The 15,364-nt window shown below is 49.0% G+C and overlaps 1 protein-coding gene across 7 annotated transcripts in view; it reads right to left on the reverse strand.

The window, feature by feature from the left end:
• Window positions 1-15,364, reverse strand: part of LOC109869206 (calmodulin-binding transcription activator 1) — a 435,704-nt gene that overhangs the window by 237,748 nt on the left and 182,592 nt on the right. The gene's annotated exons all lie outside the window — the stretch shown is intronic.

A 15,364-nucleotide genomic window follows, 5' to 3' on the forward strand; every position in this document is an offset into this window, starting at 1 on the left:
TACAGTATTTACCAGACCGCTCTCTCTCTCTCTCTCTCTCTCTCTCTCTCTTTGTCTCTCTCTCTGTCTGTCTCTCTCTCTCTCTTTCTCTCTCTCTCACCCCATCTCTCTCTGTTTCTCTCACTCCATCTCTCTGTTTCTCTCACTCCATCTCTCACCCCATCTCTCTCTGTTTCTCTCACCCCATCTCTCTCTGTTTCTCTCACCCCATCTCTCTCTGTTTCTCTCACCCCATCTCTCTCTGTTTCTCTCACCCCATCTCTCTCTGTTTCTCTCACCCCATCTGTCTCTGTTTCTCTCACCCCATCTCTCTCTGTTTCTCTCACTCCATCTCTCTGTTTCTCTCACTCCATCTCTCTGTTTCTCTCACCCCATCTCTCTCTGTTTCTCTCACCCCATCTCTCTCTGTTTCTCTCACTCCATCTCTCTGTTTCTCTCACTCCATCTCTCTGTTTCTCTCACCCCATCTCTCTCTGTTTCTCTCACCCCATCTCTCTCTGTTTCTCTCACCCCATCTCTCTCTGTTTCTCTCACCCCATCTCTCTCTGTTTCTCTCACCCCATCTATGTTTTTCTTTCGCTCTCCCTCTCTCTCTCTCTCTCCCTTCCCATCTCTCTCTTCATCTGTCTCCCTTTTCTCCCTCACATCTCTCACTCCCCCTCCCCCCTCTGCATCACTCTCTCTCTCTCTCTCTCCATTCCTCCCTTTTCTCTATTTCTCTCTCTCTCTCTGTCTCCCTCTCTCCCACAGAAAGAGCCTAAGGTGATTATAGACTGTGGTGGGGGACTAAATCACAGCCTTTGTTTCCTAAAAATAGGTTTAAAATAGTGTAACCTACAACAATACAGGACAGATCTCTCTGCGCATGCCTTTGGAGGGGAGAAAAGGGTCAGCCAGTATTGAGGTCAAGAAGGTATTCCTCTCCATGAAAGATGGAGGAGAGTAGAGTGAGGGTAGTTGCTAGTTGCTTACCAGAATGTTCTCAGTGAGAGCTGCTCTGACTTCATCATGGCTGGTAGTCCACATGATTCCACATGTCAGCAGGACATGCAGCTAAATCACACAGTCACTAGAGACACATTAAAAACAGGCTATTAAATGGTTCAGCAATTAATTCCTTTTAATCAAAAAAGCCATCAGTCAAGTGAGCGGCCACCCGCTGCTCTACCCCTCATGGCTGTTTCCTATGTCTGTGTAGACTGAGGTCCACATAGTGTTGTGCTCTCTGATCTACTGTCTGAAACACATGGAGACCCACAGAGACACACTGGGTACTGGTGGAGGTCCACAACTTTGTTAATTAGTCATATACAGTACACATGATATACACTGAGTGTACAAAACATTAGGAACACCTTCCTAATATTGAGTTGCACCTCCCCTTTTGCCCTCAGAACAGCCTCAATTCATCGGGGCATGGGCCTTGTCGAAAGCGTTCCACAGAGATGCTGGCCCATGTTGACTCAAATGCTTCCCACAGTTGTGTCAAGTTGGCTGGTAGTGGGTCTCTACTTCGAATAGCTCGCTCCATCTCATCCCATAGAGGCTCAGTTGACTTAGCAGGCCACTGCAGTAAACTGAATTCACTGTGGAACCAGTCCTGGATAAGCTTTGTGGCATGGGGCATTATCCTGCTGAAAAAAATCTATTCGCAGATGGATACACTGCTGCCATGAAGAGATACACCTGACTGGCAGGTTCAGATATGCTGTGGCATTCAAACGTTGCTCCACTTTTATCAAAGGGCCCAATGTGTGCCATGAAAACACACCCGCACACCACCATCACCACCACCAGCCTGTAATGTTGACACACGGCATGATGGATGCATGTACTCATGGTTTTCTTCATACCATAGGCCTACCATCAGTGTGAAACAGCAGGAACCGGGATTCATCAGACCAGGTAATGTTTCTCCAATTCTCCAGTGTCCAGTGTTTTTCGTTCCTAAGCCCACTGCAACCACAGTATCTTGTTTTTTGTTGAAAGAAGTGGAACTCTCTAAGGTCATCGGATGCCATACCTCATTCGTGTCAAGGTACGACGAGTTGTGCATTATTTTATGGGTCTTTGGGCACCAATGTTGTACTGGACTGTCAGTTGACTAACTGTCTGTTGCTCTGCACAATGTGTCAGCCTCCTTTGTCCTCTTTCATCAATGACCTGTGTTTGAACACTGGCCTGCCATGGCTGGATGTCTTTAGGTGGGGGACCATTCTTGATACACACGGGAAACTGTCGAGCTTGAAAAATCCACTGCACTGCAGTTCTTGACACACTCAAACTGGTGCGCCTGGCACTGGCTACCATACCCCGTTCAAAGGCACTTAAATCTTGTGTCTGCCCGTTCACCCTCTGAATGGCACACATACACAATCCATGTCTCAATTGTCTCAAAGCTTAAAAATAATTATTTAACCTGTCTTGCCCCCTTCATCTACATTGATTGAAGTGTATTTAACAAGTGACATCAATAAGGGATCATAGCTTTCACCTGGATTCACCTGGTCAGTCTGTCAATGTTCTGAACACTCAGTGTATGTGAAGTACCAAGTGTATGTGGAGTACTCAGTGTATGTGGAGTACACAGTGTATGTGGAGTACTCAGTGTATGTGGAGTACACAGTGTATGTGGAGTACTCAGTGTATATGGAGTACTCAGTGTATATGGAGTACTCAGTGTATGTGGAGTACACAGTGTATGTGGAGTACACAGTGTATGTGGAGTACCAAGTGTATGTGGAGTACACAGTGTATGTGGAGTACCAAGTGTATGTGGAGTACTCAGTGTATGTGGAGTACTCAGTGTATGTGGAGTACTCAGTGTATATGGAGTACTCAGTGTATGTGGAGTACACAGTGTATGTGGAGTACACAGTGTATGTGGAGTACCAAGTGTATGTGGAGTACACAGTGTATGTGGAGTACCAAGTGTATGTGGAGTACTCAGTGTATGTGGAGTACACAGTGTATGTGGAGTACTCAGTGTATGTGGAGTACTCAGTGTATGTGAAGTACCAAGTGTATGTGGAGTACACAGTGTATGTTGAGTACTCAGTGTATGTGGAGTACTCAGTGTATGTGAAGTACCAAGTGTATGTGGAGTACACAGTGTATGTGGAGTACTCAGTGTATGTGGAGTACCAAGTGTATGTGGAGTACTCAGTGTATGTGGAGTACTCAGTGTATGTGAAGTACCAAGTGTATGTGGAGTACACAGTGTATGTGGAGTACTCAGTGTATGTGGAGTACTCAGTGTATGTGGAGTACACAGTGTATGTTGAGTACACCGTGTATGTGGAGTACTCAGTGTATGTGGAGTACTCAGTGTATGTGAAGTACCAAGTGTATGTGGAGTACACAGTGTATGTGGAGTACTCAGTGTATGTGGAGTACTCAGTGTATGTGAAGTACCAAGTGTATGTGGAGTACACAGTGTATGTGGAGTACTCAGTGTATGTGGAGTACCAAGTGTATGTGGAGTACTCAGTGTATGTGGAGTACACCGTGTATGTGGAGTACACAGTGTATGTGGAGTACACAGTGTATGTGGAGTACTCAGTGTATGTGGAGTACTCAGTGTATATGGAGTACTCAGTGTATGTGGAGTACTCAGTGTATGTGGAGTACTCAGTGTATATGGAGTACTCAGTGTATGTGGAGTACTCCGTGTATATGGAGTACTCAGTGTATGTGGAGTACTCCGTGTATGTGGAGTACTCAGTGTATATGGAGTACTCAGTGTATGTGGAGTACTCCGTGTATGTGGAGTACTCAGTGTATATGGAGTACTCCGTGTATGTGGAGTACACAGCGCAACGGAATGCTTACTTTCAGGTTCACCTCTCGTCAACGGAACAACAATAGAAGTAATAAAGTGAATATAAGAGTAGTAAAAAAGAAAAGCTCAATGAATAGGATAAACATTTAGCAAAAATATAACACAAGAAGGCACTCACATGAAAACTGTTCTACTGTCAGTTCTACTGATACACACTGAGACACACTGGATTATGGTGGAGATTCACATATTGTTCTCCTGTCAGTTCTACTGAGACACACTGGATTATGGTGGAGATTCACATACTGTTCTACTGTCAGTTCTACTGAGACACACTGAGACACACTGGATTATGGTGGAGATTCACATACTGTTCTCCTGTCAGTTCTACTGAGACACACTGGATTATGGTGGAGATTCACATACTCTTCTACTGTCAGTTCTGTTGTCTGTCAGCTCTACTGAGACACTGAGGCAGACTGGCTACTGGTGAACAGTTCAGAGGGGGACCACATTGGCCACAATATAGCCTGTTTTGACTGTTTCCACACATTACTAGACGTTGGTGCTGCAAACATGCTGAGCTCATCTCTCTCTAGGAAGGTATAGAATCTAGTGAATGGAGAAGCAGAGGCTTAAACCTGCACTCACGGGGCATGAATTTCCTGTCTTACCTCTAATGTCAGAACAGAGTCAGACGGACACCTCCTTCCCTTGTTGGCAGGACAGGACTTATTTCATTATTCCACTGAAGGCTTGATTAGACAGAGAAGGTAATTAAACCAGCCAATTCATTGCCAATTCAACGGGCACGTCACCTGTAAATAATGGAAACTCTTCATGTCCATTCCTACATAATCATATCGCTATCACAATAATACATTGTGCGGGGCTGGCTTTAGGGTCACCACGAGGGCTGCTATATATCTAAGACGAGCCGTCTCCATAATTCTGGCCCAGCACCGTTATAGACACACGGAAGAACCACACAAAAATGACTCCATTGTAAATGGGAGAAATTGATATTAAGCGAATCAATTATTTTACGGAGTAAAATGGGGGCTGAAATTCCTCAGTTTAGTTCATTGCTTATTCTACCTACTGTACAGTATGCCTCCAACCGGGGCAATTCAGACCGAATCATTAGTCTCAATCAACAATCAATTAATCAATCGAAGAAGATAGGAGTTTGGTGGAATATTAGATGGTGTTATGAGTTATAAGAAGTGAATGAGGTTCCCAGGAAGTGTCATGAATGGGGGGGGGGGGGGGGGGGCACTGTTGAATTGTAGTCAACCCCTGAGAGGATTGAGAGAATTGTACCGTTTGTTAATTAAACCTTTGTTAAAAATGAAATTGATAGCCATTTTATTAGTTCATTAAAAAAAGTTATGAATATTAATTTTCCAATTTGAAATGCGCTCTCACCTCTCTTTTCCCCATCCTCCCTTTCTCAAACACACATAACAAAAAGCCTGAATAATTTATCAATTGACTTCTTATATTTTAATTAATGAATTCAGTAATGCAAAATTCATAAACGGCCTTCCTCCGCATCCCCCCACCTCGTCTTCCTCTACTTTGTAATGAAGTGGTTAAGAGAAGGAGAGAACGAGGGAGGTCTGCCTCCGGGGGTATTTTATACAGAAGGGAGTAGGCCGACGTTATGTGAAATATATTAGGACAAATCATCATCAGGATTCAACAATATTCAGTAGGTTCAGCGTCTTTCTGAGAGAGCATTGATAGAGCCAATGCGGCATTTCTGTGTTATATAGGCCTATAGGGAGGAAAAAGAGAGAGAGAGAGAAGTAAAGGCTTGAGCACCAATGGTCGCTTATATCATGCCTGATGATGCATTATTAAGACACACGAGGCCTGGGAGGATACGTCTCCTCCTCCTCACTCTCAGGATGATGATGTGGGGGGGCGTGAGGTCACCCCCGCCGCTGCCCTGTCACACGACTCGCTAAAGGGGAGCTACGCTGCGTGTCACCTTGTCAGCCTGTGTACTTCCTGCACACTGAGCCTCAGCTGGACTGAGTGCCACAGAAGGCAAAGTTGAGTGGGACAAGCACAGTGTGTGTGTGTGTTTGTGTGTGTGTGTGTGTGTGTGTGTGTGTGTGTGTGTGTAAGCCTGTGATTCACCCAGTTCCCTGGCAGTCTTCCAGGATCTATTTTCTCCTTCTCTTTACATAACAACAAACAGTATGATTGGGGCTGTGTGTCCTGTCCTGTCCTTACTGTGTGTTACTGTTTCGGTCTAAAGGAGGCCTGACTGTGCCAGGGAGCCTCCTGTGGGCTGGGATGATCAGCCAATCAGAGAGGGTTGTTCCGTAACCACACCCTAGGACAGAGCTGTGGCCCGGATTCGGGCCTGGCATGGGGGGCTTTGACGGGTGGCCCCTGGGGGCCTCAGAGAGGGGGACAGGATCCGGGATCCGCTCACACCATATGCCTACAGGACAGCACCCAGCAGAGAGGCACAACCAAAATAGGGACTCAGAGTTCCCAATACAAGTCACTGACACCAACATAAGGCTTCTTTCTGCTCAGTAAAGACCAGCAGAGTAGAGTACAGTAGTATGCAGGACAAAGAGGGAGACAACCAGAGGCAGGCAGGAAATAGAACAATGGGAGAGATGAGAGGAAAAGAGGAATGTGGAGGCAGCAGGGGACAGCCATGCCTGTCCTCGCCTAGGGTGTGTGTAGGTTGAGCGTACAGTAAATGTGTGTATATTGAGGTTATGTGTGTGTGCAAACATTAAGTACCTGCAGGGCAGGGCTGGTTGGGTGTCTCAGAGGCCCGGGGCGTACCTCTGCCCCTGCTCTCTGACAGCAAAGCAGCCAGCTCCTATTACTCTGGCCTCTCTGTGGCTCTGGCCCGCTCCCTGCTCTGTGGCTCTGGCCCGCTCCCTGCTCTGTGGCTCTGGCCCGCTCCCTGCTCTGTGGCTCTGGCCCGCTCCCTCCTCTGTGGCTCTGGCCCACTCCCTGCTCTGTGGCTCTGGCCCGCTCCCTGCTCTGTGGCTCTGGCCCGCTCCCTGCTCTGTGGCTCTGGCCCGCTCCCTGCTCTGTGGCTCTGGCCCACTCCCTGCTCTGTGGCTCTGGCCCACTCCCTGCTCTGTGGCTCTGGCCCGCTCCCTGCTCTGTGGCTCTGGCCCGCTCCCTGCTCTGTGGCTCTGGCCCGCTCCCTGCTCTGTGGCTCTGGCCCACTCCCTGCTCTGTGGCTCTGGCCCACTCCCTGCTCTGTGGCTCTGGCCCGCTCCCTGCTCTGTGGCTCTGCTCACCGGTGCAGAAGCACTAATTGAATTAAGTCTTTATTATCACGCTGCAGAGGCAGCACTTCTTCTCCCCATCTCGCTTGGCTCGCTTGGCTGACACTTTTATCCTTGAACACCTGCTTGACATCAACTTCCTCCCCTCTTATTTATTCATCCCCTCTCCTCTCCTCTCCTCTCCTCTCCTCTCCTCTCCTCTCCTCTCCTCTCCTCTCCTCTCCTCTCCTCTCCTCTCCTCTCCTCTCCTCTCCTCTCCTCTCCTCTCCTCTCCTCTCCTCTCCTCTCCTCTCCCCTCCTCTCCTCTCCTTTCCTCTCCCCTCTCCTCTCCTCTCCTCTCCTCTCCTCTCCTCTCCTCTCCTTACCTCTCCCCTCCCCTCCCCTCTCCTCTCCTCTCCTCTCCTCTCCTTTCCTCTCCTCTCCTCTCCGTGGCCAGTTACTGGCTGCAGTTCATTTCATCCTCCTACGTGTTGGCAAACCAACACAGGGGTTTCTGCTGTCTGTTTTCCAACTACTGAGGAGTCGTTGTGTTCAGAGTGAGTTTATTATTAATACTGAATTCATCTCCATTAACACACAAGCCTTTTGCCTGATGTCTTTGACATTGTAGCAGCTGTGTGTGAGGAGTAGTTTGCATTGTACAAGCATTCACTCAGGATAAAGGCTAATTCACAAAGTTGATCCTGTTACTACTACTATTTATTATCAGCCATTTCTTTACTGTATAGAATATGTCTGGACAGCCTATGCTTTACTAAGGAAGCTCTGGAGAAGAGCCTTGCAAAAGTAGGCTAGTATACATCACCAAGGATGTAGTGAACCATCCATCTAGTCTACCGTCCTCAGGCCACACTGCTTCCTGGGGTTCAGCTAAGTATTACTTTAAAGGACACACAAACACAAGGCTCTATTAAGTTGCCAAGGAGCTCTCTCTCTCTCTGTCTCTCAGTAATCTATTGAGCGTTTGCGTTCTCACTCCTCTCCCCTAAACCACAGGGCTTTGTTTCCATCTGTCAATTGAATCCATCGCTCATCTTGCTATGTCTCTATCTGTTGTTGTTTCTTCTGTGTTTCTCCAGCTCTCCCTCTGTGCATGTGAGTGCCCCTAACCTCTCTTCTCACCACATACATCATGACTCTCCCATCTCCACCTCCTCAACACATCCATCATGACTCTCCCATCTCCACCTCCTCAACACATCCATCATGACTCTCCCATCTCCACCTCCTCACCACATCCATCATGACTCCCCCCATCTCCACCTCCTCACCACATCCATCATGACTCCCCCCATCTCCACCTCCTCAACACATCCATCATGACTCCCCCTATCTCCACCTCCTCAACACATCCATCATGACTCTCCCATCTCCACCTCCTCACCACATCCATCATGACTCTCCCATCTCCACCTCCTCAACACATCCATCATGACTCTCCCATCTCCACCTCCTCAACACATCCATCATGACTCTCCCATCTCCACCTCCTCAACACATCCATCACGACTCCCCCCATCTCCACCTCCTCAACACATCCATCATGACTCCCCCCATCTCCACCTCCTCAACACATCCATCATGACTCTCCCATCTCCACCTCCTCAACACATCCATCATGACTCTCCCATCTCCACCTCCTCAACACATCCATCATGACTCCCCCCATCTCCACCTCCTCAACACATCCATCATGACTCTCCCATCTCCACCTCCTCAACACATCCATCATGACTCTCCCATTTCCACCTCCTCACCACATCCATCATGACTCTCCCATCTCCACCTCCTCAACACATCCATCATGACTCTCCCATCTCCACCTCCTCAACACATCCATCATGACTCTCCCATCTCCACCTCCTCACCACATCCATCATGACTCTCCCATCTCCACCTCCTCAACACATCCATCATGACTCTCTCATCTCCACCTCCTCCACTCTCTTCTCAACACATCCATCATGACTCTCCCATCTCCACCTCCTCAACACATCCATCATGACTCTCCCATCTCCACCTCCTCACCACATCCATCATGACTCTCCCATCTCCACCTCCTCAACACATCCATCATGACTCTCTCATCTCCACCTCATCCACTCTCTTCTCAACACATCCATCATGACTCTCCCATCTCCACCTCCTCAACACATCCATCATGACTCTCCCATCTCCACCTCCTCACCACATCCATCATGACTCTCCCATCTCCACCTCCTCAACACATCCATCATGACTCTCCCATCTCCACCTCCTCAACACATCCATCATGACTCTCCCATCTCCACCTCCTCCACTCTCCTCTCAACACATCCATCATGACTCTCCCATCTCCACCTCCTCCACTCTCTTCTCACCACATCCATCATGACTCTCCCATCTCCACCTCCTCAACACATCCATCATGACTCTCCCATCTCCACCTCCTCAACACATCCATCATGACTCTCCCATCTCCACCTCCTCAACACATCCATCATGACTCTCCCATCTCCACCTCCTCCACTCTCTTCTCAACACATCCATCATGACTCTTCCATCTCCACCTCCTAAACACATCCATCATGACTCCCTCATCTCCACCTCCTCAACACATCCATCATGACTCTCCCCATCTCCACCTCAACACATCCATCATGACTCTCCCATCTCCACCTCCTCAACACATCCATCATGACTCTCCCATCTCCACCTCCTCCACTCTCTTCTCAACACATCCATCATGACTCTCCCATCTCCACCTCCTCAACACATCCATCATGACTCTCCCATCTCCACCTCCTCAACACATCCATCATGACTCTCCCATCTCCACCTCCTCCACTCTCTTCTCAACACATCCATCATGTCTCTCCCATCTCCACCTCCTCAACACATCCATCATGACTCTCCCATCTCCACCTCCTCAACACATCCATCATGACTCTCCCATCTCCACCTCCTCCACTCTCTTCTCACCACATCCATCATGACTCTCCCATCTCCACCTCCTAAACACATCCATCATGACTCCCTCATCTCCACCTCCTCAACACATCCATCATGACTCTCCCCATCTCCACCTCAACACATCCATCATGACTCTCCCATCTCCACCTCCTCAACACAGACAGTTAGGGTGGGGGACGAGGGAGGGTAGGGCAGGCAGACAGTTAGGGTGGGGGACGAGGGAGGGTAGGGCAGGCAGGCAGACAGTTAGGGTGGGGGACGAGGGAGGGTAGGACAGGCAGACAGTTAGGGTGGGGGACGAGGGAGGGTAGGACAGGCAGACTTTACTCTGCCTGCTCTCAGAGGGCTGTGCTTCCAACCAACACAGAGATAAAACATTCACAAGGTCTGACAAACATGTATTCCATAGAACGCCCCATATGCAAGATGACTCTTGTGCCAATGTCTGTCCTTCCTCTTCTCTTCCCCCTCTTCCTCCCCTCTTCCCCCTCTCTGCCTCCCCTCTTCCCTCTCTTCCCTCTCTCTTCCCCCTCTTCCTCCCCTCTTCCCCCTCTCTTCCTCCTCTCTTCTTCCTCTCTTCCCCCTCTCTTCCCACGCTGCTCCTGTCCTTCCTCCTCTCTTCCCCCTCTCTTCCTCCTCTCTTCTTCCTCTCTTCCCCCTCTCTTCCCACGCTGCTCCTGTCCTTCCCCCTCTCTTCCCACGCTGCTCCTGTCCTTCCTCCTCTCTTCCCCCTCTCTTCCTCCTCTCTTCCCACGCTGCTCCTGTCCTTCCCCCTCTCTTCCTCCTCTCTTCCCACACTGCTCCTGTCCTTCCTCCTCTCTTCCTCCTCTCTTCCCAAGCTGCTCCTGTCCTTCCTCCTCTCTTCCCCCTCTCTTCCTCCTCTCTTCCCCCTGTCTTCATCCTCTCTTCCTCCTCTCTTCCCACACTGCTCCTGTCCTTCCCCCTCTCTTCCCACGCTGCTCCTGTCCTTCCTCCTCTCTTCCCACGCTGCTCCTGTCCTTCCCCCTCTCTTCCCACGCTGCTCCTGTCCTTCCCCCTCTCTTCCCACGCTGCTCCTGTCCTTCCCCCTCTCTTCCCACGCTGCTCCTATCCTTCCCCCTCTCTTCCCACGCTGCTCCTGTCCTTCCCCCTCTCTTCCTCCTCTCTTTCCACACTGCTCCTGTCCTTCCCCCTCTCTTCCTCCTCTCTTCCCACACTGCTCCTGTCCTTCCCCCTCTCTTCCCACGCTGCTCCTGTCCTTCCCCCTCTCTTCCTCCTCTTCTCTCCTCTGAACCAGTGTAAGCCCACAATGCCACAAAGCATTAGGCCCAAACACCATCACACACCCTCCTCACAGACACACACATGCACACACACACAAAGTCCAGCTGAGCACGTCTCCCACCATGTGCCAGAAGAGGTGACAGAAGTGTTCACGTTACACATGGGACTGATTGACTACAGCAGGCAGGCCCAGACACACATAATGTCATGCTGACCAGCAGCTGAACGATACACACACTCCTATCTACACTTACTCATTAAAACACACCCACACATCATTATAGACATCCACACCCAGACACTAACAGGCACTAACACACAAAGAAAAACAAACAGTCTCTCTAACACACTTACACACCCACTTAGCTAGACTGCTGTTGGTTGGTGTGTCGGTGCCTCTGGGGTGGCAGTGGTGCTGTAGGTTTTAATAAAGGCATTGTCTTTGGAAGCTGTCTGAAGGGACTCTGTGAATGTGGGAGGAGAGGAGAGAGGGCTATTGCTCTGGGACACGGGGGCCGTAGGTTCAGTGTCATTGTGGCCCCTCAGTGGAAAGGTACTTATTGTTTGATAGTTTCAATATAAGAGAGTACATGGTGTGTTTGTGTGTTAAAACAGAGGTGAAAAGCTGACATAGCCCACTGCTCCATCTGATGGTTTCCAGGAGCCATAACAAGTCAGTGTTTGTTCTCTCTGACTACTGAAGGGGATAGGGGAGGAAACAAAGACACACACACACACACACACACACACAGACAGACAGACAGAGACACACACACACACACACACACACACACACACACACACACACACACACACACACACACACACACACACAGACAGACAGACAGACAGACAGACAGACAGACAGACAGACAGACAGACAGACAGACAGACAGACAGACAGACAGACAGACAGACAGACAGACAGACAACACACACACACACACACACACACACACACACACTGGTCAAAAGGACTGGAGCACTCCCTCAGATCCACTTTGTGATTGGCTGCAGTCATCAGAAACCGTTCCTGTGTAATAGTAATGTGTGTCATTTAAAAGGGTACTCTGTCGTTAATGAGCGATCCCTCTACGACGCTAAGGTGTCCAACACCCCTCCTGACAGACTGTTCTTTACCCATACAGCTCTCAGTCTGAACTGGTTCGCTCTCTGCCTGTTCTTGTCTGCACCATGCACCTGGGCTGCACATTTCAAAAAGACTCCTCAGGCATCCATTTGTGTCATTTGTGATGGACATAAATGTCTGGTCCTTATTACATGAAGCATAGCATGAGGTTGACTGACTATTCACTATCCACCAGATCACTGTCTACAGCTATGGTGTCAGTTTGTCCTGTCCTGTCCTATCCTGTCCTGTCCTGCTCTCATTTCCCTCCCAGCAGCACGCCAGCCTCAACACTTCAAGCCGCTCTTTAAAAAGGTCCACAGAAATAATGAATGTGGCCATCTGCGTTGGATGCAGGGTGTAGAAATCCTAATTGTCCCTTTAGTCTGTTCCCTCCATTCAGAGAGAGAGGAGAGGTATATGGTAAGAGCGATGTTAAATCACACCGCAGGCCAGGCGTTCATTAAAGCCATTATACCAGCCTCTCCCTCTAATGGAAATGGAAACCAGCGCAAGCAGCTCGCTCTAGCGTTGGGGTGTAAATGAAAGTTGGGAAAGATTCCCCTGGCTCTGACAGGTGCAGTCTGAATTAGCTGTAGGGCTGTTCTAGCAGTCAGTGGGAGAGCGCTGCTATTGATTTTAAGCGCTGTTGCACTTCCTATCTGAAAGGGAATGTGTATTACTAAGACTCCGCACATCAATCACTCTGCCGCTCGACTTCTCTCCCCTGGCTGCTGCCAGGCCTCTTCTGACTCAGGAAGGATAAACAAACAGATCGGACCCAAAACAAACCAACTCAAACACTGGATGGAATGAATATTCAGTAGGCGGCTCGGCCCATGTAACAAATAGCTAATAGATCAAATGTGCGCGTAATACCACTCACTACACTCACTCCTTATTTGCCTATTCATTATTTATCCTCCATGTTGGCAGTGTGTTGGCAGTGTGTCATGTCATCTCCATGCTTGTCCTGGGTTTTGTGTCACCTTGGTTAAACAGCTTGCGTCAGCTCTTTGAGCTCTCTACTCGCCCCGTTCCCCCTCTCCCCCACTCCCCTCTCCTTTTAGCATGTTTATGACCTGGCTACACACACACACACTCCGAGGTGTGTCTGTGATGACAAATGGCCCTCCGTCCAGGTCCCAAGCACTGCTCTCCCTTGTGCGAACCCTGACCTGTGACCTCTCGGCAAAGTGCTGTAAGAGAAAGATTACAGCCCATCAATCAGATTCCCATCAATCACCCTGCTACCCTGTTTGTCACAACACTTTACTCTCTCTGTCTGACGGACTGCTCCAAGAACACAAACACTCCACCAGCCTCCCCCTTTCCAGCCCCACCCTCTCCACTCCTGCCTGGCCAGCTCACCTCGTCCGGCCCCCGTACATAAACGCCATAACAGCCCTAATAAAGCAGCTCCTCTCATCCATGTCAAGTTCAGCTCTGCTCCTGTCCATTCCTCTGTAGGCTCCGTGGCTCTGTCTGGCCCCCAGCCTTTATCTCATCCCTCAGTGCCACATCTACTAAGACATCAGCACCCACACGAGTCTCCTCTAGGACCCAGCAGGCTGGTTGACAGTGAGTCACAGAGACTCCACCGCCATCACCATTATAGTCCAACTGGATGCTGATTGGACAATGTGTGACTCAAGCCTCGAGCTTTCCCTGTTACTGTCTATCGGTCCCTTCATTCTCCAGAGTACCGCTCCTGTACTTATGTTAATACCACTGGGTGTTCAGTTTCCCTGGGTTTTTCCATTTCAGTTACGGTTAGTACAACTAGATAACAGAGCCGGCTGTTTTACATGTTCCTGGAGACAGCAGTTAATAACATTGGGCCTAATGTCAAATATTCCACTGGTGTCTGAAGACAAGGAGGCCTGGTGTGTTGAGTTAATTGTTGTGGGTTGATGATAAGAAGGTGTAGAGTAGAGGCCAGGGTGCTCTTTGGGCCCTCTTCTACAATTACACAGGAAAACTAATTGGCACTTTCTTTATGTGGAGCCATTATCAATGTCCCTGGCAGGCAGAGGAGAAGAGAGGAATGATCTGTGTGTCAGAGGGCCAACAGTACAGTTACACATGGATGAGGACTGTTAATAACACCAGGGATGGCTCGCTGCGTGAGTGAGGATTCCTCATCAGAATGTGTTAGATCAGTGTGTATGTGGGGCTGTGTTGTGTGTTCTGTGTTCGCTGCATACAGACAGAAGAGCATGGGGAGGATGGCGAGGTAGACGGAGAAAGGCTAGAGAAGGCCAAGCAAGTCAAAACCCAGAACTGCCTGACAGCGGGAGATGAGTAAAAGCTAGTCAAATGAAGAGTTACCGGCGTCAAATATTTATTTAAAAAAAAATGTCCGGGAACCGTGCTGCAGCCAATCAGCATCCAGAAAGGGAATTACACGTTGTAGAAATAAGAGTAAATAATGTTGCCGTGGAAATAACATCAACACGGTTGACATTTAATTCCATGTGTCAGACGCGAGCGAACACGTTGATAGGACACGGCTTGTAGATGTGTTGGCATATCATGTTACTTATCATGGACAGCATCACGGGGCCGCCATCATTTTTCTTTTCCAACAGTGACCTCTTATTGACATTCATATCCACATTCCCCTCTGTCTCTCCTGGCCCGCGCAGAAGGAGCTCTCAATGCAAACCCAGTTCTTTCTATTGGAGAGTGTGTGAATGTGCAGACAGATACCAACACATTAGCATCACAGTCACAGCGGAGACCAGAGGAGTGCATGTTGTGTTAATTGGGCCGCTAAAAGGCAATTATTAGTCAACATTAATATTCCATCGTCTGGCTCAAATAGCTTTTGAAAGGTGCAAAGTTTTCCAAACTGCCATCAGGCAGATTGTAATATTAAACAGGCATCTGACTCTTGACATGAAGGGAGTGGTTTTCTGAGTGGTGCAGGAGGGATTCCTGGTACTCAGCACGAGACGGATC

This window comes from Oncorhynchus kisutch, linkage group LG24 (assembly GCF_002021735.2).
Source record: "Oncorhynchus kisutch isolate 150728-3 linkage group LG24, Okis_V2, whole genome shotgun sequence".
Classification (NCBI taxonomy): domain Eukaryota; kingdom Metazoa; phylum Chordata; class Actinopteri; order Salmoniformes; family Salmonidae; genus Oncorhynchus; species Oncorhynchus kisutch.